Here is a 26472-nt window from a genome sequence, read left to right on the forward strand (position 1 = left end):
GAGGTGGAATCCTATTTCAATTAATTTTGCTACCACAACTGCTGAGGTATGTGCTGTTGCATTGTCGTGATGGAAAAGGACATTTTTCGGTCCAATCACCGGCGTTTTCCTTGCAGCTCGGTTTTCAAACGGTCCAATAACGATGAATAATATGCACCTGTAATAGTTCTACTCTTTTCCAGATAGTCGAAGAGGATTATCCGTTGCGAAGCCCAAAAGACAGTCGCCAAACCTTTTCGGCCGAAGGAATGGTCTTCGCCATTTTTTGGGCAGGTTCTCCCTTGGTAACCCACTGTTTAGATTTTTTTTTGGTCTCAGGAGTATAGTAATGTATCCATGTTTCATCCACAGTGACGAAACGACGCTTAAGTCCTGCGGATTCTTCCTGAACAGCTGCAAACCATCCTTGCAACACTTCACAGGACTCCGTTTTTGGTCAAGCGTCAGCAATCGCAGAACCCATCTCGCGGATAGCTTTCTCATGTCCAAATGATTATACAAAATATTATGCACCCGTTCATTCGAGATGCCCACAGCACTAGCAATCTCACTCACCTCAACTCTTCTGTCATCCATCACCATATCATGGAGTTTATCAATCATTTGTGGAGTCGTACCTCCACAGGGCGTCCAGAACCTTCAGCACCACTTGTGCCCATATGGCCGCTCCGAAAATTTTGAAACCACTTATAAACTGTTCTGTTCGAAAGTGCAGAGTTACCGTAATGTTTATCAAGCTTCTCTTTAGTCTCCTGAGGCGTTTTGCCTTTCATAAAGTAATGCTTGATCACCACACGAAATTCTTTTTCGTCCAGTTTTTGTCAATCACTCGACTTCCTTGATTCACACAAATCCCAAACACAAATAAATAGACCAATGTGGGTGAAACTTGGTGTGCGTTCTTTCCAATGATGCTACTAACTAAACATGACCTCGATACGCGCCGGTGGTGCCATCTCTCTGACTTTGCACGGACTTTTCAAACGCCCCTCGAATAGCACCTATGAGTATCTGCGGTGCGCTGGTTTTCCACCGTAAGAAACTCAATGACAGCTCTCTGCTTGAACACACCTCCGTTAAAGACGCCAGTCTGAACGCTGGGTACAGGGACGGCACCAATTGGAATTTCATGAAGCTGTAGGGGCTGAAGTAGGAATATTGCACAGTGTCTCATAACAAATTCCTCGTTTTTTCGACAAAAACTCACCGAGAAAAGAAATGTTGCAATACGTATGGAATGCCCTTCGTAGATGGGACCCTGGCAAAACACGTATCTCAATAAAGGATCCGAAAATAGCAAGAAAACAGTTTTTTTTTAATTTGGAGATTGGAATGTGCTAAATATCACATAGTTTACAAGAAAAGTAACAGGAAAACGAAATACCGAATGTTGTCCAACTTGTTTTGATGTATTCATTTAGACTTCGCTGTTGATACTTGGTTCATAATGAGTCCAAAGAAGAAAAAAGCGTTTTGACACTGTTTCACGGATTGCCATTATAAATGTCCGAGGTCTAGGGTTATTAGTCCAAGGTCTAGCTATTGTGCATATTGTCACAAACTTAAATCAATGATTTTCAAACTGTTGACGAAATTATTGGGAATATAAACTCATAAAATAAAATGTAGGTATAGTAGAACATCAAAGTAAACTATCCGTAAACTCAACTGCAATAGGGCATAATATAAAGAAGATGGACTGGTCAGTCAGATAGACTTTTCGTTAGCTGTTTCGAAAATTTCAAGTACCGCAACCGCAAAGTACATCTATATACAAAATAAATAAGCAGATAAATTTTCTTTTCACACCTTTGAAAGAGACAGTCTCCACACCTTCCGATTTGACAACGTATTGCCGGCCGGAGTGGCCGTGCGGTTCTAGGCGCGACCGCTAAAGTCGCAGGTTCGAATCCAGCCTCGGGCATGGATGTGTGTGATGTCCTTAGGTTAGTAAGGTTTAAGTAATTCTAAGGTTTAGGCGACTGATGACCTCAGAAGTTAAGTCGCATAGTGCTCAGAGCCATTTGAACCATTTTTTTTTCCTTTGACAACGTATTCGTAGACCAAATATGGCTTGAATTTAAAGGAATAGTATCGACCGCAGTTGAGTGATACACACCAAATGAATTAGTAAGATATGGTACTGTTCTCACATCGTAAGCAAAACGGGTCTGAACGATGTTGCAGAAGCAACGAGCAAAGCATGCCAAACCTAAAAGAAAGCAAAATCTCTCAAACTGGAAAATTTTTACATAAGCTCGTAATTTAGAGCGAACTTTGCATGGGGGCTTATTTAAATGAAATGCAAATAATTTTAATTTTTTGATTCAGTAGCTGTCTGTTCGGTTACGAAGTCTCGTAACGGTTGGCCCTGACTAGTATTATTACGCTATCTGACTGCAAAGAACAACAACAAAGAATGAAATGGAAATTTTCATTAACACAATTAATTAATTAAGTCCCCAGCAACTATAAAACCTACGAAACCAAAGCACAAGTGTAACTGTTCTGTGTGTGGAAGTATGACTCAACGTACGCATCTGGCATGGTTCTTCTTCAACAACACAAGAAATTTTAAATATCATTTATACTGAATTAATTAAAGAAAATAGAAATACCATAATTACTCAAGAAAACCAGAATTACACTCTAATACAAGAACACAAGCCAGATGCTTTGTTGACTGAACCTGTAATGACGCATTATTCAGGACATTGAAATAATGAGAAAGAAAAGAAAAGTAGTGTGTTACCTTAATTTATATTGATGAAAAGCACTCCAGACATTACAATCTCTCCACACCGACTCGCTACTATCACATCTCAACAAGAACTTTTCAGTATCACATCTCAGCAAGCACTGCCTACTAGCTCATCTTAACAAACACTACTCACTACGACATCTCAGCACTGACTACCACGAGCTCTCCCCAAGCACTGCCCACTACGAGTTCTCAATAATCACTCCCAGTGGAGGCGGCGGAACAATACTCTCTAGCGCGATCTCTGGCGCTGTGGCTCAGTGTAGCCACCTTTCAACTTTAATGAAAGATGCTATTAATGGTTTTCACAACGAAACCCCCACTCGAAATCTGGCAGTGGCACCAGCAATGTTGAGCAGGTGCAGACACCAACAAGTAACACCATTTCAGTAGAAGCAGTCCATCAGCGGCACCCAGCAATGTTGAGCAGGTGCAGACAGCAACAAGTAACACCATTTCAGTAGAAGCAGTCCATCAGTGGCACCCAGCAATGTTGAGCAGGTGCAGACATCAACAAGTAACACCATTTCGGTAGAAGCAGTCCATCAGTGGCACCCAGTAATGTTGACCAGGTGCTGACCGCAGTCCATAAAATTCACTATCACTAATCACACTGTTCATCAGCAGAAATTAAACATGTCCTAGTGGCACCAATCATGTTGAAAAGTGCAGCACCATCACTAATCAGACAGTTCAGGCATGAACAATAGTTTGAATACACATAGAATGCCTTTACACTAAACATACAAATCATAACAAACACACAAATGATATCAGATAATTGTCCTATTAACTATTACAATACACAAATACCAGTAAACCTATAATATTTATGGGTGTCAGTGCAAGCCACAACAAACAAGTAAAATAATATTTAGGAGATAGGTTGGCATCACTTCTCTGGGATTATAAAAGGAAAACACACAAAACACACTCACTCATCTTTCATCCACATTTAGTGCTACTGTGTAATTGAATAGTGTTAACTGTGTAAATGCAATTCTGTCTAAATTTTATGTTCATCATGTGTATCAAGTAGTAGTGGCAGCAATGTATAACAGTCAATAATAGTTAGTCAACGTCATAGTCATCATGTCAAGACCAATGTTTGCCAAGCCAGATCAAAATGTACGGTTGCTGAACAACTGTCAGTGACCCAAGATATGCAAATGCTTCCTCTCTCCAAAAAAAAGTTTATACTGCTTAGTGATTTAACAAAGTGTGTGTGTAGACAATCTTCCTTCTACTTGAGTGTTCTAGTCTGCCATCTTCATCCTCCTTGTTCCATATAGACCAACAAAAAAAATATGCTCCTCACTTACTTCACCTCTTATCCACCAGAACTCCAATAATCCTCAGCATCACATAATCTCAATACTTCAATAATACCTCTTAAATACGTCGATACATATAAATCATATCATCAATATCATTTACCTTACCTCTTGTCCACGAAAACTCCAATAATCATCAACTTCACATAATCTCAATACCTCAATAATACCTCTTCAATACGTCGATACATATAAACCTTATCATCAATATCATCAATAATACCTCTTCAATACGTCGATACCTATAAACCTTATCATCAATATCATTTACCTTACCTCTTGTCTACCAAAACTCCAATAATCATCAACTTCACATCATCTCAATACCTCAATAATACCTTTTCAATACGTTGACACATATAAACCTCAGTACCAATATCATTTCACTTCCATAACAACTCTTTCCTCCAGTCAGTCTCCTCGAACAAGTACAGACAAAATCCTAGTGCAAACTTCAATTCGGCATCCCATACAATCTGAAGACACAGTGTCCACACACAACCTCTGTGTAATCCATCTGACCCAAATCTTCTACTCATTATAAATTATAAGATACATTTTGGTTCCTTGTCCATCACTAAATAAAAGAAATGCATACATGACCTCTAACAGACTTAGTTCGAATAACTTTCAGTAAGTAAGTACGATTACGAAGTGTTAATGATCGTGATATTTCAGTGTGTACACCACTTCAAAAATTATGGCAAACAGAAGCAAACATGTGGAGTATTTCTTGTGTCAAGTGTCACTTCCTATTTCAATTACTCACGAAAAATGCAGGGTAATAACTGTCAATGGTCTAACCTAGTGTTGGTATGTCATGTCGTTAGCTTCCTTCCTATTAGCATAAATTTATACAGCTTCCATAAAACCTCCATCTCATGTGACTTCTATGACGTTTCTTGTACTAATGTCGTTCGTAGAATTATAGCAGTTCATTTTCTTATCTTAAAAATATAAGGCACTGAGCGTAAGCAAAACATGCAATAGCGCGACAATATACCAGTAGAGAACAGAATGTCAACAAGTGGATGCAGCACAATCCCTATAACGAGTCTCTGCCAAGCGAACAATCTATAATTAATACCATAGTGTGACCTAAACTCCATGTTCGCACACAGTATATCAGCATTTCTATACACCAAATTAAAGAGTACTCATGACAACAAACAGAAATGTGTAAATATGCAATCCATACGCAAAGCAGCAAATATGTTATCTTACATAATAAACAGGTCATTAGCATCATATTAGCATAAGCAAATAAATGTTCATATGTAATCTTAATAAGTAAACATGAAGGCACAAGCAGATAAATCACAAAGTATAACTTAAATGATAATTAAATGGACACCCTAAGCTGCAAACAGGCGTTGATGTACTTCATTGGGGACATGTTGAAAATGTGTGTCCCGACCGGGACTCGAACCAGGGATCTCCTGCTTACATGGCAGACGCTCTATCCATCTGAGCCACCGAGGACACAGATGAATAGCGCGACTGCAGGGACTTATCCCTTGCACGCTCCCCGTGAGATCCACATTCCCAACATGTCAACACCACTACGTTCGCAGTGCGCCTAATAGATGTTTGCCCATCATACTCATTACTCGTGGCAGATTAATCTACCAAGTCCCGTACGAGTTTGGGCATAGCGTGTGCGTTCGCACAAGAAGGTCAATGGCCGGGAAGCCTCGGTGGCTCAGATGGATAGAGCGTCTGCCATGTAAGCAGGAGATCCCGGGTTCGAGTCCCGGTCGGGACACACATTTTCAACATGTCCCCAATGAAGTACATCAACGCCTGTTTGCAGCTTAGGGTGTCCATTTAATTATCATTTCATTTCTAGCAAGCTGCATGGTCGTCCACGGTAACTGTTCTTTCGGGAACAGATACTACCGTCATATAAAGTATAACTTACATACATAACCACAGTCAGCACAATTAATCAGTTGACAATTACAATTTAAATAAATAAGCACAGCAGGCACATAATAAAAAAATATGACATCAGTGAAAAGGCATAGCAGCCAAGCGATGCATAATATACATAAGTAAGAACACTGTTCATTAATCAATAATTGTCAAAATCAGTTAATGTGCGCAAGCACGTCGCTTCACAAGTAAATTCATAGAACATGAAATTTAGCACAAAGTATGAGTCACGTAATCGCAAGCAGCAAATTACGTCTAAAGTACGTACCTAAGTGGAAAATATGTTAGCTGAAAAATAAACTCAATTAATCGTTACCTTTTTGGTTTTTTACTTCTTTTTTTTTTTTTTAAATTACATTCTTCCTGAAATTTTCTCCATAGCAAGTCCTCTTAACGTCGGACACACACAGAATTTAGCTGAAGGTCTTAAATATTTTACACAACCGTATCCTGAAAAATACTGAACGTTAATAACATAATTTATAAAGTCACCACAGCTTTATACTGAATTTAGTCGGAGAAATTAGACTGTATTTGTTTACGTCTGTCAGTGCATTCGCACTGAGCGCTCGATCAGCTGTTGGCGCGTGATGTAGAAAGTGATTGTTTGCGGTCAACGACTGCCTTGTGCGGCGCGCAGACTTCACTGTTGCTTTGAGTATCTGCCGCCGCCGGAACACGGCGCGGTATCCTTGTATTCTCCGTGTGTTTACGTAGCTGTTAGTTTCTCACAAGTATGTCATTCCACAAAAATTTTAACGTTATATATGTGATGTATTCCCTTAGAGTGTTGAGATTTAAGAGTTTCTACTTCAACAGTGTTATCATGAATAATTTTGCGAACTCTATATGGACCGTTATAAAGCAGAAAAAATTTGCGACACAAGCCTTTTCCTTTATGAGACAAACGATGAGACTTAATTAACACCTTCTGACCAACTGACAAGATTTTTAAACGACCAGGACGTTTAGCTGATTTCTCTCTCCTAGCAGCCGCAGACGCAATATTTTGTAGAGCCAGGTTGACAATTTCAGAATGCCGCTGTTTCCGTGAAGGCGGAAAAGGAACGATTTCAGAAATGCGATTTGTCGGTGCTTTATTTTTTAATATCAATATCGGCGGTAAAGAAGTTGAATCATTAGGGAGTTCATTCAGAATGTTTTGAAAAATATGAAGATACTGATCCCAAGTTCTGTGATTCTGATGACAATAAAGACGGCACAATTTATTGATTTCCTTCATCCATCTCTCTGAAGCATTAGATTGAGGGTGAAAAAGTGAAATAAAAATTGGTTTAATCTTACGACGCCGTAGAGTACGAAGCCAAATTTTAGAGCGAAACTGTGATCCATTATCTGATATAACCTTATCAACATGACCCACTTCTTTAAGAAAATGTTTGATGAAAGCATTAGATACTGAACGAGCTGTTGCTTTGCGTAAAGGTGTAAAACACACATATTTTGATGTCAATTCCACTGCTACAAAAATGTACGCAAAACCATTAGTAGAACGAACCACTGGACCGAACAAATCGACTGCAGCCATGTCCTTTAATTTCGCTGGAATGATAGGAAACAACGGTGCTCTGTGAGAAATTGTTGGCGGCTTAGCCTTTTGACATAATTTGCATTTGGCAAGAACAGATCGAATACGTTTTTCCATATTACTGAAGTAGCAATTTTCTCGTAATTTATGAAAGCATTTTCTGGGACCAAAGTGCGCATAACTGAAATGTGTGAACCAAATCAATTTATTGACCCACTCATCAGGAATACAAACTAACCAAACAGAGTTGTCGACCGATTTTCGTTTGAAAAGAATGTCATTGCGGACTAAATAATGCTGTCTAATCGCTACGCTTTCCTTTCTCCTCCACTTCTCCTTAATGTCCTTCCAGATTGGATCCTTATTTTGCTCCTTAGCGATGTCCTGGAGCGAAGACGAAATAAAGTTCTCAAACGCAACACCTTGAATGTACATCAAACAATAATGGTTTTGTTTGCAGTCCTCTTCAGCACTTTGTTTCAAACCCATAGGTGCACGTGATAAAGCATCAGCAACAATATTTGAAGATCCCTGTATGTAAACAATACTAAAATCAAATTCCTGTAGGTACAACGCCCATCGTGACAATCTGCCATGAGTTAATTTTGTTGACATAAGAAATTCCAGAGCTCGATGATCGGTGTAAACCTTAGTATGTCTGCCAAACAAAAATGTGCGAAATTTTGTGAAAGCCCAAACAACAGCCAAAGCTTCAAGTTCCGTAATCGAATAATTCTTTTCGGATTTAGAGAGAACACGACTTCCAAATGCAATAGTCTTCTGTACTACAACGCCGTTTTCTTCTATCTCTTGAAATAAGTGTGCACCTAGGCCTTTGTATGATGAGTCCGTCGCCAAACAAAAATCTTTAGATAAATCCGGGTGTGAAAGAAGTGGAGCAGCAACTAAAGCATCACGAAGTTGTTCAAATTCTGACTGAGCTTCCTCATCCCAACACCAGTTAGATTTCTTTCCAGATAGTTCACATAAACGAGGTGTGGCCAAATTGTCCAATCTAACAAAGCGTCTAAGAAAATTACAGACACCAAGGAAACTACGAACATCACGTTTTGTGGTAGGAACAGCATAATTACGAATAGCGTCTAGTTTCTCTGGATCAGGGAGAATACCTTCTGTAGAAATAATGTGACCGAGAAATTTCACCTGTGAACGACCAAATTCAGATTTTTCTAAGTTCACTGTAATGCCAACTCTTGCAAAAATACGTAATAATGAATCTAAAATTTTGTTGTGCTCACTCCAAGAATGTTTAGCAATAAGAATGTCGTCAACATATGAAGTAATATTGTCACGAAGATAAACAGGTAAAATTTCATTTAAGCTACGAATGAATGCTGCTGAAGATACAGTAAGTCCAAACGGTAATTTCCGAAACTGGTAACAGTTACCAAAGGCTAAAAAGGCAGTATATTTTCTACAATCAGGGTGGAGTTCTATTTGCCAAAAACTTGCGCGCATATCAGTCGTGGATAAAACTTTAATTCCATGGAAATGTTGAAGAAGTTCATCTAAATTTTGTGGACGGTCAGTTTCAGGAATAATAATATTATTTATCTGTCTGGAATCCAGAACCAAACGAATTGACCCATCCTTTTTAAGAACAACGTGTAATGGGCTGGTATAAGGGCTGACTGCTGGTTCAATAATGCCCTGATCTAACATGTATTGAAGTTCATTCTTAACCTTGTCTCCGTAAGCCAAAGGAATAGCGTACGTTTTCCCGCGAAATGGTGTGTGTTCTTTTACTTTAAATAAATATTGTAAGCCTTGTATAGTTCCTGTGTGATGACTAAACACTGTAGCATGTGAAGTCAAAATATGGTGCAGCTCTTCTCTTGCAACGTCATCTGGCACTTCAGCTTTTTTAACCTTTTCATTAATTAATTCTTCGCTACTAATTATATCCTCCATCGCGTCTTTGTATCTATTGTCATTGTCATGAATAAACACACTGTCGTCATAATGCTCAACGAAAACATCAGAAGTAAGAAACCTTAAACATTTTGTATCTGATTCAGATCTTGCTAAACACTCGAAAAATTTCAAACATTTCGGCATTCCGGCAACAGTCAAATTCACACTTCCTTCTTTAAAGTTCAAAATTGCCTGATGTGTGTTAAGAAACTCCATACCTAATATAATCTGTGTACTGAGTAATGGAACAATAACAAAATTAGCAGACAATTCGTATCCTTGACAAATGAAATTTAGGTTGGTCTGTTGTTTAACTTCCACACCTTTTCCAGAAATCGCTCCTCGAATTGTAGTTTTAGAAATAGGTAACACAGGACAGGCGATAGTTCTTTCACATATACGAAAAACTGATTCACTAATGACGTTCAATGGGCTCCCAGAATCTAAAACTGCAGTGAACTTATTCTTACCCACACATACTTCAATAACAGGATGTAAAAATGCGTCTACATTATTTTCCTTTTCGCCTAGCAAAATGTCTCCCATATCTTCCAGGCGTACGTAGTGTAAAGTTGTAGTGTCATTACCTTCTGAACCGTCTATATTGCTGCCAGAAGCCGAAGCTGCTAGTCATTGTCGATTGTTTGCGTCACGTCTTTGATTATTCCCGACATTTCGCGGATCAATTTCTACTATTTCCACTTGTCTCTCTGAATTTCTGTCACGCGGAGGATGCCAATTAGGTCCTTCCTGTCTGTTAGATGCAAATTCTTGGTTGTGTCTGTTATTAAAATTTCTGTTTTCCTGTCTGTTTGCATAACTACTTCTTGTATAATTTCGACTGTCACTTCTGTAATTATTGTTGTATCTACTACCCTGGTCATTTCTGTAGTAAGAATTTCTATTATTGTATGGATAATTTCTGTCTTGATGATACCGATTACTGTTTCCGTATGATTGATCATTCCGGTAAGAATTACCGTTATTATAATTGTCTGTGTAAATTCTGTTAGAACGTCTGTTATTGTCATAAGGCTGGTATCTATTGTCCTGTCTGTTACGTCTGTCATTCTCAAAATTACCCATATAACGCCCGTTCCGATCACTATCCCTTTTCTCTGAAAATCTATCGTAATTACTGTTACTGAAAAAGTTACAAGAAGTCCCGTCGTCGTTGTCATACTCAAGTTCTTGTAACAAAGTCTTAAAAGTCTCAATGTCGTCTTTACATCTTCCGGCTAAAGCAATTTGTCTTATGGATTGTGGCAGCTTAGTTAAACAAATGCGAATTAATTCAGTCGGGTTATAAGGGTTGGAAAGGAACTGATTCTTTCGAATCATGTCTTCAAAATATTCCGCTGGCGTGCGGAACTCAGACTGTTTGAAATTACGCTGCATAATAAGACTGTGTTTGACTCTGTCTTGCGTGTTTTCGGACCAATATGCCGATAGAAATGCATGATAAAAATCATTCAGATTATTACAATCTCTAATGAGTGCGCGCATCCGCGTCGCCGGTTCATTTTCTAAATATCCACACATAAATTCCAGTTTGTGACTTAGTGGCCTATTTGGTGGGAGTGCATACATAAATTGATCTAACCATGCACATGGATGTATGTCATTCTTAGAATTGCGGAAGATCTTAAATTTCCGAACAGTCAAAAAGTGTTTATAGTCAAAGTTTTCGCCTCGTGGCGACAAAGACCTACCGCGTCTGTCCCAGTCCCAATGTTGATTATTGTCAAGTTCGCGCGCCTGGCGCTCCCTTGTTGCATCCCGTAAATGAAACAAATTATTTTCTTCAAACCCCTCCGCTAACTGTGATTCCAGATTTCTTTTGCTGTCCTTTCCTACGATTTCGCCTTCAATTTGTTTGACTTGCTTTCGTAATGCCTCAACTTCCCTTTTAACGCGTTCATTAAATTTTCCCTGATTTTCAACATGCTTACTTATGTTTTGGTACTCTTCGGTTTCTGCAAATGGTAATGGAGCTGTATCATCTGAATCTCTATCCCCATTTAAACTAAGACTTGTCAATTTATCTGAAATCTCCTCAACTCTTTCCGATAAGTCACCTATTTTTTCTTTCTGTTTACTTACGTTACGTCTTCCGTAAGTGTCGCGACTCGGGTTTCAGTATTGACACATTTGGTAGTTAACTGTTCATATTGTTGTGTTAGATTATTTATTCTGTCATTTGGTACGGATTCCTCGATTCTCTCAAATATTTCTTCCTTATCATGTGCACGTTGTAAATTTAACTCTGAAAATTTTTGTACTATCACGCGATCTCTTTCCTCCTGTTCTCTATCCTGTTCCCTTTGTCTAATCTCTACTGCAATTAATCTATTATTGTGAGCATTCAAAATCGGTTGTACTTCTTCTCTGATTTCTTTCTTTAATTCATCTTTCATGTTTTTGAAACATGTCCCTATTCGTGAGTCTAACCGTGTTTCCATTGTTCCCATCTGTGTTTTTAATTCAGTTCCAAACCGTGTTTCCATTGTTCCCATATCAGTTTTTAATTCAGATCGTAAAGTTCCCATCTCTGTTTTAATTGTTCCTATTTGTGATCCCAGTGATTCCATTGTTCCCCTCTGTGTTTTTAATTCAGATCCAAACCGTGTTTCCATTTTTAATATAGCACTTATCAACTGCTCCATAGTAACTGATTCGAAACTCCTTTCGCCCCTAACATTTCCCGCAAAACCAGTTTCCTTCGTCATAGCTGTAAAGCTATCTGTGTTCGATACTATTTCAGACTCTTCTATCGTTAATCTCGTATTCTGTGAATTTCCTGATTGAGAAAAATTTTGAAATGGTTCCGGACTATTTTCCCGACTTATTAAATTGTTTTCCACTCCATTATTCATCATACTGTTATCCTGTGTTGGCGAGTTCGCCATGTCAACAATTTCGTCATTCTCACTGTCCATCATTTTTGCCTTTTTCATCGACCGCGTAATCATTTACAAAACATACAAAACTCGTCACTATATGAAATTACACACAATGACACTTTATCTCCAACAATACCATTCACACGAAATGTTTCCCTCAAACACGATTAATCGAACAATTGAAATAATTGCACTAATTGTCAAACCCGTAGACAAGACAACAGAAATGAAATTTTGCAAAAAAAAAAAAAAAAATACCATTAGAAGAATGACAATTACCAAATATACACATGCAAAATAGACTACAATTGCTAAACTACAAATTACTACAACAATACTACTGTCTACTATTTTTACAATCAGAAGATTCCAAGGGACGATCCGAAGCAGCGGTCGCCACGTGCATGGGGGCTTATTTAAATGAAATGCAAATAATTTTAATTTTTTGATTCAGTAGCTGTCTGTTCGGTTACGAAGTCTCGTAACGGTTGGCCCTGACTAGTATTATTACGCTATCTGACTGCAAAGAACAACAACAAAGAATGAAATGGAAATTTTCATTAACACAATTAATTAATTAAGTCCCCAGCAACTATAAAACCTACGAAACCAAAGCACAAGTGTAACTGTTCTGTGTGTGGAAGTATGACTCAACGTACGCATCTGGCATGGTTCTTCTTCAACAACACAAGAAATTTTAAATATCATTTATACTGAATTACTTAAAGAAAATAGAAATACCATAATTACTCAAGAAAACCAGAATTACACTCTAATACAAGAACACAAGCCAGATGCTTTGTTGACTGAACCTGTAATGACACATTATTCAGGACATTGAAATAATGAGAAAGAAAAGAAAAGTAGTTTGTTACCTTAATTTATATTGATGAAAAGCACTCTAGACATTACAATCTCTCCACACCGACTCGCTACTATCACATCTCAACAAGAACTTTTCAGTATCACATCTCAGCAAGCACTGCCTACTAGCTCATCTTAACAAACACTACTCACTACGACATCTCAGCACTGACTACCACGAGCTCTCCCCAAGCACTGCCCACTACGAGTTCTCAATAATCACTCCCAGTGGAGGCGGCGGAACAATACTCTCTAGCGCGATCTCTGGCGCTGTGGCTCAGTGTAGCCACCTTTCAACTTTAATGAAAGATGCTATTAATGGTTTTCACAACGAAACCCCCACTCGAAATCTGGCAGAAAATTCGAAGACCTTCTGGTCATGTGTAAAGCACACTAGCGGGAAGACGCAATCAATACCTTCACCGTGCGATAACAATGGTCATGCTACTGATGACAGTGTCACTAAAAGAGAGTTACTAAACACAGTTTTCCGAAACTCCTTGACAAAAGAAGACGAAGTAAATATTCCAGAATTCGAATCGGTAACAACTGCCAACGTGAGTAACTTGGAAGCAGAAATCATTGGTGTAGCGCAGCAGCTTAAATTATTTAATAAAGGCAAGGCCCCGGTCCGGATTGTATACCAGTCAAGTTCCTGTCAGAGTATGTTCATACAATGGCTCCTACTTAGCAGTCATATACAACTGCTCGCTCGTCGTAAGATCCATATCTAAAGACTGGAAAGTTGCACAAGCCACCGCAACACCCCCTCCCCCCAATATATATATATATATATATATATATATATATATAAGTAATCCGCTGAATTTTATATATATATATATATATATATATATATATATATATATATATATATACTCCTGGAAATTGAAATAAGAACACCGTGAATTCATTGTCCCAAGAAGGGGAAACTTTATTGACACATTCCTGGGGTCAGATACATCACATGATCACACTGACAGAACCACAGGCACATAGACACAGGCAACAGAGCATGCACAATGTCGGCACTAGTACAGTGTATATCCACCTTTCGCAGCAATGCAGGCTGCTATTCTCCCATGGAGACGATCGTAGAGATGCTGGATGTAGTCCTGTGGAACGGCTTGCCATGCCATTTCCACCTGGCGCCTCAGTTGGACCAGCGTTCGTGCTGGACGTGCAGACCGCGTGAGACGACGCTTCATCCAGTCCCAAACATGCTCAATGGGGGACAGATCCGGAGATCTTGCTGGCCAGGGTAGTTGACTTACACCTTCTAGAGCACGTTGGGTGGCACGGGATACATGCGGACGTGCATTGTCCTGTTGGAACAGCACGTTCCCTTGCCGGTCTAGGAATGGTAGAACGATGGGTTCGATGACGGTTTGGATGTACCGTGCACTATTCAGTGTCCCCTCGACGATCACCAGTGGTGTACGGCCAGTGTAGGAGATCGCTCCCCACACCATGATGCCGGGTGTTGGCCCTGTGTGCCTCGGTCGTATGCAGTCCTGATTGTGGCGCTCACCTGCACGGCGCCAAACACACATACGACCATCATTGGCACCAAGGCAGAAGCGACTCTCTTCGCTGAAGACGACACGTCTCCATTCGTCCCTCCATTCACGCCTGTCGCGACACAACTGGAGGCGGGCTGCACGATGTTGGGGCGTGAGCGGAAGACGGCCTAATGGTGTGCGGGACCGTAGCCCAGCTTCATGGAGACGGTTGCGAATGGTCCTCGCCGATACCCCAGGAGCAACAGTGTCCCAAATTTGCTGGGAAGTGGCGGTGCGGTCCCCTACGGCACTGCGTAGGATCCTACGGTCTTGGCGTGCATCCGTGCGTCGCTGCGGTCCGGTCCCAGGTCGACGGGCACGTGCACCTTCCGCCGACCACTGGCGACAACATCGATGTACTGTGGAGACCTCACGCCCCACGTGTTGAGCAATTCGGCGGTACGTCCACCCGGCCTCCCGCATGCCCACTATACGCCCTCGCTCAAAGTCCGTCAACTGCACATACGGTTCACGTCCACGCTGTCGCGGCATGCTACCAGTGTTAAAGACTGCGATGGAGCTCCGTATGCCACGGCAAACTGGCTGACACTGACGGCGGCGGTGCACAAATGCTGCGCAGCTAGCGCCATTCGACGGCAAACACCGCGGTTCCTGGTGTGTCCGCTGTGCCGTGCGTGTGATCATTGCTTGTACAGCCCTCTCGCAGTGTCCGGAGCAAGTATGGTGGGTCTGACACACCGGTGTCAGTGTGTTCTTTTTTCCATTTACAGGAGTATATATATATATATATATATATATATATATATATATATATATATATATATATATATATATATATAAGTAATCCGCTGAATTACAGATCCATATCACTAACATATACTGTATTCGAAGATTATGAATGACCGCGGAGAAAACGATTCGTTGACAAATAGTACGGATTCAGAAAACATCTTTCCTGAGAAACACAACTAGCTCTTTATTCTCACTAAGCAATGATATGGGATGGCCGGCCGATGTGGCCGAGCGGTTCTAGGCGCTTCAGTCCGGAACCGCGCTGCTGCTACGGTCGCAGATTCGAATCCAGCCTCGGGCACGGATGTGTGTGATGTCCTTAGGCTAGTTACGTTTAAATAGTTCTAAGTTCTAAGGGACTGACGACCTCAGATGTTAAGTCCCATAGTGCTCAGAGCCACTTTTTGATCTGGGGTGGCAATCATTAAAACAAAGACTTTTTTTGTTGTAGTAGGATCTTTTCGTGAAATTTAAATCATCAAATTTCTCCTCCGATTGTGAAAATATTTTTTTGGTGCCCACCTATACAGGGAGAAATTATCATAATAATAAAATAAGACAAGTCAAAACTCGCACAGAAAAATTGAAGTGCTCGTTTTTCCCGTGCGCCTTTCCAGAGTGGAAACGTAGAGAAATAGCTTGAAGGTAGTTCTATGAGCCGTCTGTCAGACACTTAAATGTGAATTGCAGAGTAATCATATAGATGTAGATGTCCCACATAAAGTGGAAAATAGACAGAACTACGTAATGGACGTCTGTGTCCAATGGACAGAGTAATCGAGACTGGGGGCACCAGAAGAGCCATTGTGAACGGCTAGTGTATGAACCAAAGAAGTACTCTCCACTTCTTTTACTATTAAAATATGTAACGAAAATTTGACATTTTTCCCAATTTACTTTTATGGTATGAGGACGCGATAATCAGCGGTTAGGACGATAGCGAGATTGATCACATGCATATCGCTCTCTGAGAATATAATTCATTATTAATTAGTCATTACATTATTTACACGAATCACGAAATTTAACAGCGACTGTGTGTCGGCGGAAAGTGAAAATCATACGATTATCGCGTTGTCGCCTCTAATAAATTACGGCAAAAAGAAAAATACGGGCGATATCGCATTAAGCGCTACAAATGGAAACGCGCGCCGTCATCAGTAGCGCATTAGCGGGCGGGCCAAATTGTAGAAATTAAACGCCGTAAACGGATTGCCGGCGCAATCGTGCAGTGTGTTAACCTTGTTTCACGGTCGGCGCCGAGCATGTGGCAGTAATGCGACATAAACAACGGTATAATCGACGGCCTAATGACGGCAGCGGGCTGGCTGCGCGGGGATTAGTGCAGAGCTATCACACAGTTGAAATGGCACCGCGCCGCGCCGGCACGGACGAGGCCGGCGGGCCGGCAGCGTGACGCAATAACCGCCGGGGTAGGCGCGCGCCCCTGTTGCTGAAGGGGTGGCGGCCGTCCGCGGCTGCGGCAAAGTGCCATTGTCGTGTCTGCCGGGTATCTAAGATAAACCACATTCTCTCAGAGATCAACACCGAGACTCGGATCCAAAACTCTGGCTCTCGCAGTCGAGCATCTTCTTTGCTAACACTAAAGCCGTCGGCTTTACCGCGGGACTGCTACGGTCGCAGGTTCGAATCCTGCCTCGGGCAGGGATGTGTGTGATGTCCTTAGGTTAGTTAGGATTAAGTACTTCTAGGTTCTAGGGGACTGATGACGTAAGATGTTAAGTCCCATAGTGCTCAGAGCCATTTTTTAAATATCTTGGAAGCACAATAACTAAAGACTTATGATGTCACCAGGAGGTGAAAACTCGAATTGCCATAGGGAAGGAGGCATTCAACAGAAAGAGGAGACTCTTATGTGTCAAATTATATAAAGGACTAAAGAAATGGCTTGGCAAATGTTTTGTCTGGAGTGTGGCACTATATGGGGCAGAAACATGGACACTGAGACGAGAGAATGAAAAAAGGTTAGAACCATTTGAGATGTGAATGTGGAGGAGAATGGAGAGAATAAGCTGGATGGAAAGAGTATTGGAAAGGGTTGGTGAGAGAAGATGTCTGCTGAAGGTTTTAAGAGAAAGGAAAAAGAACTGGTTTGGGCATTCACTGAGAAGGGAGTGCTTGCTAGTAGATGCTTTGGAAGGATTGGTTTGTGGGAATAGAGTGAGAGGAAGAAGGAGATACAAGATGATAGACGACATAAAGGGAAGAGGAAATTATGCAGACCTGAAGCGGATAGCAGAAGACCGGACAGCCTGGAGAACTACCATGTGAAAACCTGCCTTTAGGCAGAACACTCACGATAAGCACGGAAAAATCAAGCCGTGAAGTCTTTCTCGAACGTGCACAACTATATCGAGTTGCCAGATATTCTGAACGTTCATTTGAATGTAGGACTAGTGAGATGGAGGAACGCCACTTACGTCAGATAACTCCATCTCGCTTTAGTACATAGTCGCGAGATCCCATTTTGGCCGCTGCAGTCTGGAACCGCAAGACCGCTACGGTCGCAGATTCGAATCCTGCCTCGGGCATGGATGTTTGTGATGTCCTTAGGTTAGTTAGGTTTAACTAGTTCTAAGTTCTAGGGGACTAATGACCTCAGCAGTTGAGTCCCATAGTGCTCAGAGCCATTTGAACCATTTGAACCCATTTTGGCGTTCAATTGAAGCAAAAAATGCATATATGCTGTTTCTAGGCACCAGGAAATTGTGCATCTCTAGAAAACCCGTCTTTAAGTGTATAGTTTGTTGTAATATAATGACGGAAGACGTCATATTGGTTGTTAAATAATTACTGTTCCTTGCATATTGTGAAAGATCCGTGGAAAACGCATCGTTATTGGAACAATTTGTTTTAAGTGAATGTCAGTTAAGACATAAGGGAGTTACAGACGTTGGCTGCGTGATGCATTGATTGAAATCAGTGGTAAAACTAATAGTTCGTGCACTTAGAGATGGTTAGCCCTCTCACCGAGCACGCAGAGCTACTCTGACGGCAGAAGACTGACGTATACGAACACAGCGGTCATTCCAACTGCAGGGACTCTCGCAGCACGCCTCCCCTCAGACCCAAATGCATAAACTATCCACTCACTACTAATGTAATTCCACTTGCCCATTACACTCATTACTAGCGGCACCTCACCGATTCCCGTAAGGGATCGAGCCCGGTGTCCATTGACAGTGACCGGGCCAAATATCTCACGAAGTAAGCGTCAAACGAAAAAACTGCAAAGAACGAAACTTGTCTAGCTTGAAGGGGGAAACCAGATGGCGCTACGTTTGGCCCACTAGATGGCGCTACCATAGGTCAAACGGATACCAATCGCGTTTTTTTTAAATATGAACCCCCATTTTTTATTACATATCCGTGTAGTACATAAAGAAATATGAATGTTTCAGTTGGATCACTTTTTTCGATTTGTGATAGATGGCGCTGTAACAGTCACAAACGTATATGTACCTGATATCACGTAACATTCCGCCAATGCGGACGGTATTTGCTTCGTGATACATTACCCGTGTTAAAAGGGACCGTTTACCAATTGCGGAAAAGGTCGATATCGTGTTTATGTATGGTTATTGTGATCAAAATGCCTAACGGGCGTGTGCTATGTGTGCTGCTCGGTATCATGGACGACATCATCCAAGTGTCCGATCGTTCTCTGGATAGCTACGTTACTTAAGGAAACAGGAAATTTTCAGCCACGTGTGAAACGTCAACCACGACCTGCAAAAATGATGATGCCCAAGTAGGTGTTCTAGCTGCTGTCGCGGCTAATTCGTACATCAGTAGAAGACACACTGCACGAGAATCTGCAATCTCAAAAACGTCGGTGTTGAGAATGCTACATCGACATCGATTGCACCCGTACCATATTTCTGTGCACCAGGAATTGCATGGCGACGACTTTGAACGTCGTGTACAGTTCTGCCACTGGGCACAAGAGAAATTACGGGACGTTGACAGATTTTTTGCACGCGTTCTATTTAGCGACGAAGCGTCATTCACCAACAGCGGTAACGTAAACCGGTATAATATGCACTATTGGGCAACGGAAAATCCGCCATCTCTGCGACACGTGGAACATCAGCGATCTCGGCCGGTTAGTGTATGGTGCGGCATTATGGGAGGAAGGATAATTGGCCCCCATTTTATCAATGCCAATCTAAATGATGCAATTTATGCTGATTTCCTACGTAATGTTCTACCGATCTTACTACAAGATGTTTCACTGCATGACCGAATGGCGATGTACTTCCAACATGATGGATGTCCGGCACATAGCTCGCGTGCGGTTGAAGCGGTATTGAATAGCATGTTTCATGACAGGTGGATTGGTCGTCGAAGCACCATACCGTGGCCCGCACGTTCACCGGATCTGACGTCCCCGGATTTCTTTCTGTGGGGAAAGTTGAAGGATATTTGCTATCGTGATCCACCGACAACGCCTGACAACATGCGTCAGCGCATTGTCAATGCATGTGCAAATATTACGGTAGGCGAACTACTCGCTGTTGAGAGGAATGTCGTTCACGTATTGCCAAATGCATTGAACCGGCCGGGGTGGCCGAGCGGTTCTAGGCGCTACAGTCTGGAACCGCGCGACTGCTACGGTCGCAGGTTCGAATCCTGCCTCGGGCATGGATGTGTGTGATGTCCTTAGGTTAGTTACGTTTAAGTAGTTCTAAGTTCTAGGGGAGTGATGACCTTAGAAGATAAGTCCCATAGTGCTCAGAGCCATTTTTGAAATGCATTGAGGTTGACGGACATCATTTTGAGCATTTATTGCATTAATGTGGTATTTGCAGGTAATCACGCTGTAACAGCATGCGTTCTCGGAAATGATAAGTTCACAAAGGTACATTTATCACATTGAAACAACCGAAATAAAATGTTCAAACGTACATACGTTCTGTATTTTAATTTGAAAAACCTACCTGTTACCAACTGTTCGTGTAAAATTGTGAGTCATATGTTTGTGACTATTACAGCGCCATCTACGAGAAAGCGAAGAAAGTGGTCCAACTAAAACATTCATACACGAATATGTAATAAAAATGGGAGTTCCTATTTAAAAAAAAAAAACGCAGTTGATATCCGTTTGACGTATGGCAGCGCCATCTAGCGGGCCAACCATAGCGCCATCTGGTTTCCCCCTTCTAGCTAGACAAGTTTCGATCTTTGTAGTTTTTTCGTTTGACGCTTATTTCGTGAGATATTTGGCCTGGTCACGATCAATGACCAACCTGTGTGTGTGTGTGTGTGTGTGTGTGTGTGTGTGTGTGTGTGTGTCTGGTTTCTGTTTTTTTTCGGACAAGGGTGGAATTCTGCGTTTCATAGATCTAACGCATGAATTTATGCCCGTCCATTTCGTAAAGAGTGTGATTTTCGAACTAGATACAGCCGACAACTGCCGCTGGAACACACTGCCACCGCGTTAAGGCACACGTGATGATGCACAAGTCGTATCGTTTCTGAGCGTTCAGCAGTACGCTGAACTCGACACGTTCAGTGTTGACGTTCGAAAGCAGGATCCGTGTGCCGACGGCCTAAGCATGAATTTTCTATCTGCAACATGTACCCTATCATCCATCGAATTAATGTTTTCCTCGTTTTCCTTCGTCGCAGACTCTGTAGAGAATCTCCCCATTTCTTATTTTTTCAGCAACTTAATTTTGCCGTCCGCTGTGGCCTAGCGGTTCTAGGCGCTTCAGTCCGGAACCGCGCTGCTGCTACGGTCTCAGGTTCGAATGTTGCCTCGGGTATGGATGTGTGTGATGTACTTACGTTAGTTACGTTTAAGTAGTTGTACGTCTAGGGGGCTGATGACCTCAGATGATAAGTCCCATAGTGCTTAGAGCCATTTGAACCATCTGAACGCTATCATCTGAACTTAATTTTCATGATTCTTCTCAAAAAAAAGAAAACCATATCAAACGCATCGATTCTTGTCTCTTCCGCTTTTCCAGTGAGTTCATAAATGTTAATAGTCTCTTCGGGTTTGCTGTCGAATCGTAAAATCTACGTCACTCGACATTTCGGCAACCCAACTGACCGTCATGTTCAGAAGAACGCTGCTGCTGACTCCCGCTGAAATTTGATGCCAAGGCTACAAATCGTCGTCCTTTATAGGCCTCTGTATAGTAAACAGTGCGAGCGCCATCCACCACAGTTCAAATTGTTCAAATGGCTCTGAGCACTATGGGACTTAACTTCTGAGGTCATCAGTTCCCTATAATTCAGAACTACTTAAACCTAACTAACCTAAGAACATCACACACATCCAGGCCCGAGGTAGGATTCGAACCTGCGACCATAGCGGTCGTGCAATTCCGGACTGTAGTGCCTAGAACCGCTCGGCCACTTCGGCCGGCACGCAAGTTATTCCGTGATGTCATAACATATATCCTGCCATCCTGTCTTATCTTCGTCTCAGTGTTATCCATATATTTCATTTCTCGCCGCTGTTGGGGAGAATCTGCGTGCTGCATACCTTAACAGTCCATCTAACTTTCAACATTCTTCTGTAGCACCACGTCTCAAATGCTTCGATTCTCTTAAGTTTCGGTTTCCCTATGGTCCATGTTCCATTACCACACAGTTCTTTGCTCCAAAAGTACATTCTCAGAAATCTCTTCCACAAAGTAAGGCCGACGTATGATACTAGTATACTTCTCTTGGTCAGTAATATCCTTCCTGCGAGTGCTAGTATGCTTTTTATGTTCTTCTTGCCTTGTCCACCTTGGGTTATTTCGCTGCCTTAACTCCAACTACTTCTTGATTACCAGTCCTGATGTTAAGTTCCTCGCTCTTCTCATTTCTGCTATGCCTCACTAATTTTGTCTGCCTTCAACTTACTCTCAACCCATTATTCTGTACGCGTTGGAATGTTCATTCCATCTAACACATCCTGTAATTCTTCTTCACTTTTACGGGAGATAGCAACGCCATCAGCGAATCTGAATATTGATATCTCTTTACCTTGAATTTTAATCTTTCTTTTACTTCCGCCGTTCTTTCTTCGATGTATAAATTGAACAGTAGGAGCGAAAGACTACATCCCTGTCTTACATCCTTTTTAATCAAGGACTTTGCTCTTGGTCTTCCAGTCTTATTGTTCCCTCTTGTCTCTTATACAGGATGTTACAAAAAGGTACGGCCAAACTTTCAGGAAACATTCCTCACACACAATAAAGAAAACATGTTATGTGGACATGTGTCCGGGAACGCTTAATTTCCATGTTAGAGCTCATTTTGGTTTCTTCCACCTATGCTCAATGGAGCACGTTATCATGATTTCATACGGGATACTCTACCTGTGCTGCTAGAACATGTGCCTTTACAAGTACGACACAACATGTGGTTCATGCACGATGGAGCTCCTGCACATTTCAATCGAAGTGTTCGTACGCCTCTCAACAACAGATTCGGTGACCGATGGATTGGTAGAAGCCGACCAATTCGATGGCCTCCACGCTCTCCTGACCTCAACCCTCTTGACTTTCATTTATGGGGGCATTTGAAAGCTCTTGTCTACGCAACCCCGGTACCAAATGTAGAGACTCTTCGTGCTCGTATTGTGGACGGCTGTGATACAATACGCCATTCTCCAGGGCTGTATCAGCGCATCAGGGATTCCATGCGACAGAGGGTGGATGCATGTATCCTCACTAACGGTGGACATTTTGAACATTTCCTGTAACAAAGTGTTTGAAGTCACGCTGGTACGTTCTGTTGCTGTGTGTTTCCATACCATGATTAATGTGTTTTGAAGAGAAATAATAATATGAGCTCTAACATGGAAAGTAAGCGTTTCCGGACACATGTCCACATAACATATTTTCTCTCTTTGTGTGTGAGGAATGTTTCCTGAAAGTTTGGCCGTACCTTTTTGTAACACCCTGTATAGGTATACTGTATAATACCCGTCTTTCCCTACAGATTACCCCATTTTTCGCAGAATTTCGAACATCTTGCATCGTTTTCCCAGCTCGACAGATCCTATGACCCTCATTCGATCTTAAGTCACCCGAAACTTTATTAGATTCCTATTCTAAAACTGGATCCACGTCTCTTCTATATCGACTGCTGTTTCTTCTTCCGTCCCTTCATCAGACTATCCTTCTCCCTCATAGAGACCTTTAATTTACTTCCCATCTACCTGCTCTCTGCTCTACATTAAACAGTGGACTCTCAATGATATCACCATTTCTTTTAATTTCACGGAAGGTTCTTCTGACTCTTCTGTATGCTGATAGTTCTTCCTACAATCATTTTTGATTTCTTCATTCATTTTGCTATTTCGCCTTAGCTTCCCTTCACTTCCTATTTATTTCATTACTAAGTGACGCCGGCCGAAGTGGCCGTGGGGTTCTAGGCGCCTCAGTCAGGAACCTCGCGACCGCTACGGTCGCAGGTTCGAATCCTGCCTCTGGAATGGATGTGTGTGATGTCCTTAGGTTAGTTATGTTTAACTAGTTCTGAGTTCTAGGGGACTAATGACCTCAGAAGTTGAGTCTCATAGTGTTCAGAGCCATTTGAACCAACTAAGTGACATATGTTACCGTATTCCCGAATTTCCCCTGAACACTTTTGGTCTTCCTTCTTTCATCGGACAGCTGAAGTATTTCTTCTGTTATCCGTGGTTTCTTTGCGATTATCTTCTTTGTACCAATGTTTTTCTTTCCAACTTCTGTGATTGCTCTTTTTAGAGACGTCCATTCCGCTTCAGCTGAAGTGTCTACGGAGCCATTTCTTATCGCAGTATCTATAGCCTTAGGGACTTCAAGCGCATCTCTTCGTTCTTTAGTACTTCCGTAACCCACTTCTTTGCGCAATGAGTCTTCCAGGCTAATCTCTCCGACTTCACTCTCCTCTTCATCACTACTAAATTGTGATCTGAGTTTATATCTACCCCTGGATGCTCTTTACAACCCAGTATCTGATTTGGGAATCTCTGCCTGACGTTGATGTAATCTAGCTGAAATCGTCCTGTATCTGCTGGCCTTTTCCAAGTATACCACCTCTTGTGATGCTTGAACAGTGTTCGCTATTACTACCTGAAAACTGTTGCAGAACTCTGTCTTTCTCCTTTCTCATTCCTCATTCCTGGTGCCAAACCTGTACAATACTGTGACCCTTTATACTACTCCTTGCCGGCCGGAGTGGCCGAGCGGTTCTAGGCGCTTCAGTCTGGATCCTCGTGACCGCTACGGTCGCAGGTTCGAATCTTGCCTCGGGTATGGATGTGTGTGATCTACATCTACATGTTCATCCATACTCCGCATGCCACCTGACGGTGTGTGGCGGACGGTACCTTGAGTACCTCTATCGGTTCTCCCTTCTATTCCAGTGTCGTATTGTTCTTGGAAAGAAGGATTGTCGGTATGCCTCTATGTGGGCTCTGATCTCTCTGATTTTATCCTCATGGTCTCTTCGCGAGATATACGTAGGAGGGAGCAATATACTGCTTGACTCCTTGGTGAAGGTATGTTCTTGAAACTTCAACAAAAGCCCGTACCGAGCTACTTAGCGTCTCTCCTGCAGAGTCTTCCACTGGAGTTTATCTATCATCCCCGTAACGCTTTCGCGATTACTAAATGATCCTGTAACGAAGCGCGCTGCTCTCCGTTGGATCTTCTCTATCTCCTCCATCAACCCCATCTGGTACGGATACCACACTGCTGAGCAGTATTCAAGCAGTGGGCGAACAAGCGTACTGTAACCTACTTCCTTTGTTTTCGGATTGCATTTCCTTAGGATTCTTCCAATGAATCTCAGTATGGCATCTGCCTTACCGGCGATCAACTTTATATGATCATTCCATTTTAAATCACTCCTAATGCGTACTTCCAGATAACTTATGGAATTAACTGCTTCCAGCTGCTGACCTGCTATATTGTAGCTAAATGATAAGGGATCTTTCTTTCTATGTATTCGCAGCACATTACACTTGTGTACATTGAGATTCAATTGCCATTCCCTGCACCATGCGTCAATTCGCTGCAGATCCTCCTGCATTTCAGTACATTATTATTATTTAGCGTATGGCTAATACAGACATATCATGAAATTACATATACATATGTACATATTGACACACAAGAAACTTAAGTTTGTCTTTACAACTGAACATCCAGTCTTTCAATCCAGCGCACTGCATCTGGAGTTGCTAGCAGGAAGTCCTCTTTGGCGCCGTGATAGGCTCGAATCCTGCATTCACTGACAATGTGGTGAACAGTCTGGTATGGAGCCCCACAGTCACAAGCTGGATCAGGCAGCTTCTTCCACTTAAAGAGAGCATCCCTGCATCGCCCATGGCTGGTACGGATTCTGTTGAGAGTAGACCACGCCTTGCGTGGTAAGTCGAATCCACTTGGAAGTTTAGCACCTGAGAAGATGTTATGCAGGTGCACACCTGTCACTGCTTCCCACCGACCTTTCCATTCTTCAAGAGGTTTGAAATTCTTAGCAACCATGTCAGCAGCATCGCACAGAGTTGGATGACGTGATTTCAGTCTCTTGCGATTTAAAAGTGGCAGGTCGCTATGCACGGGTAGGTTAGAATTCCTGGAGATCTTGTGGAATTCTCTCATAAGGGCAGTACATCTGCGTAGATCAGGAGGCATTATACCGGTTAACAGTGGAAGCCAATAAACTGGAGTAGATCTGATTGTGCCAGATATTATGCGCATTGTCGTATACAGCTGGGTATCAACAAGCCTTGTATGATGACTATTCATCCAAACAGGTGCACAATACTCAGCACTTGAGTATACCAAGCCCAGAGCTGAAGTTCGCAGGGTGGTTGCTGAAGATCCCCAGGTAGTTCCGCATAGCTTATGGAGGATGT

General features: G+C 41.9%; 1 non-coding gene across 1 annotated transcript; it reads left to right on the plus strand.

Moving 5' to 3' along the window:
• The first annotated feature begins 5786 nt into the window (after window positions 1–5786).
• Window positions 5787–5860, plus strand: Trnat-ugu (transfer RNA threonine (anticodon UGU)). Its single transcript has one exon. It is a non-coding gene; the product is annotated as a tRNA-Thr (tRNA).
• Window positions 5861–26472: the final 20612 nt, after the last annotated feature.

The sequence above is a fragment of the Schistocerca nitens genome, chromosome 7 (assembly GCF_023898315.1).
Source record: "Schistocerca nitens isolate TAMUIC-IGC-003100 chromosome 7, iqSchNite1.1, whole genome shotgun sequence".
NCBI lineage: Eukaryota > Metazoa > Arthropoda > Insecta > Orthoptera > Acrididae > Schistocerca > Schistocerca nitens.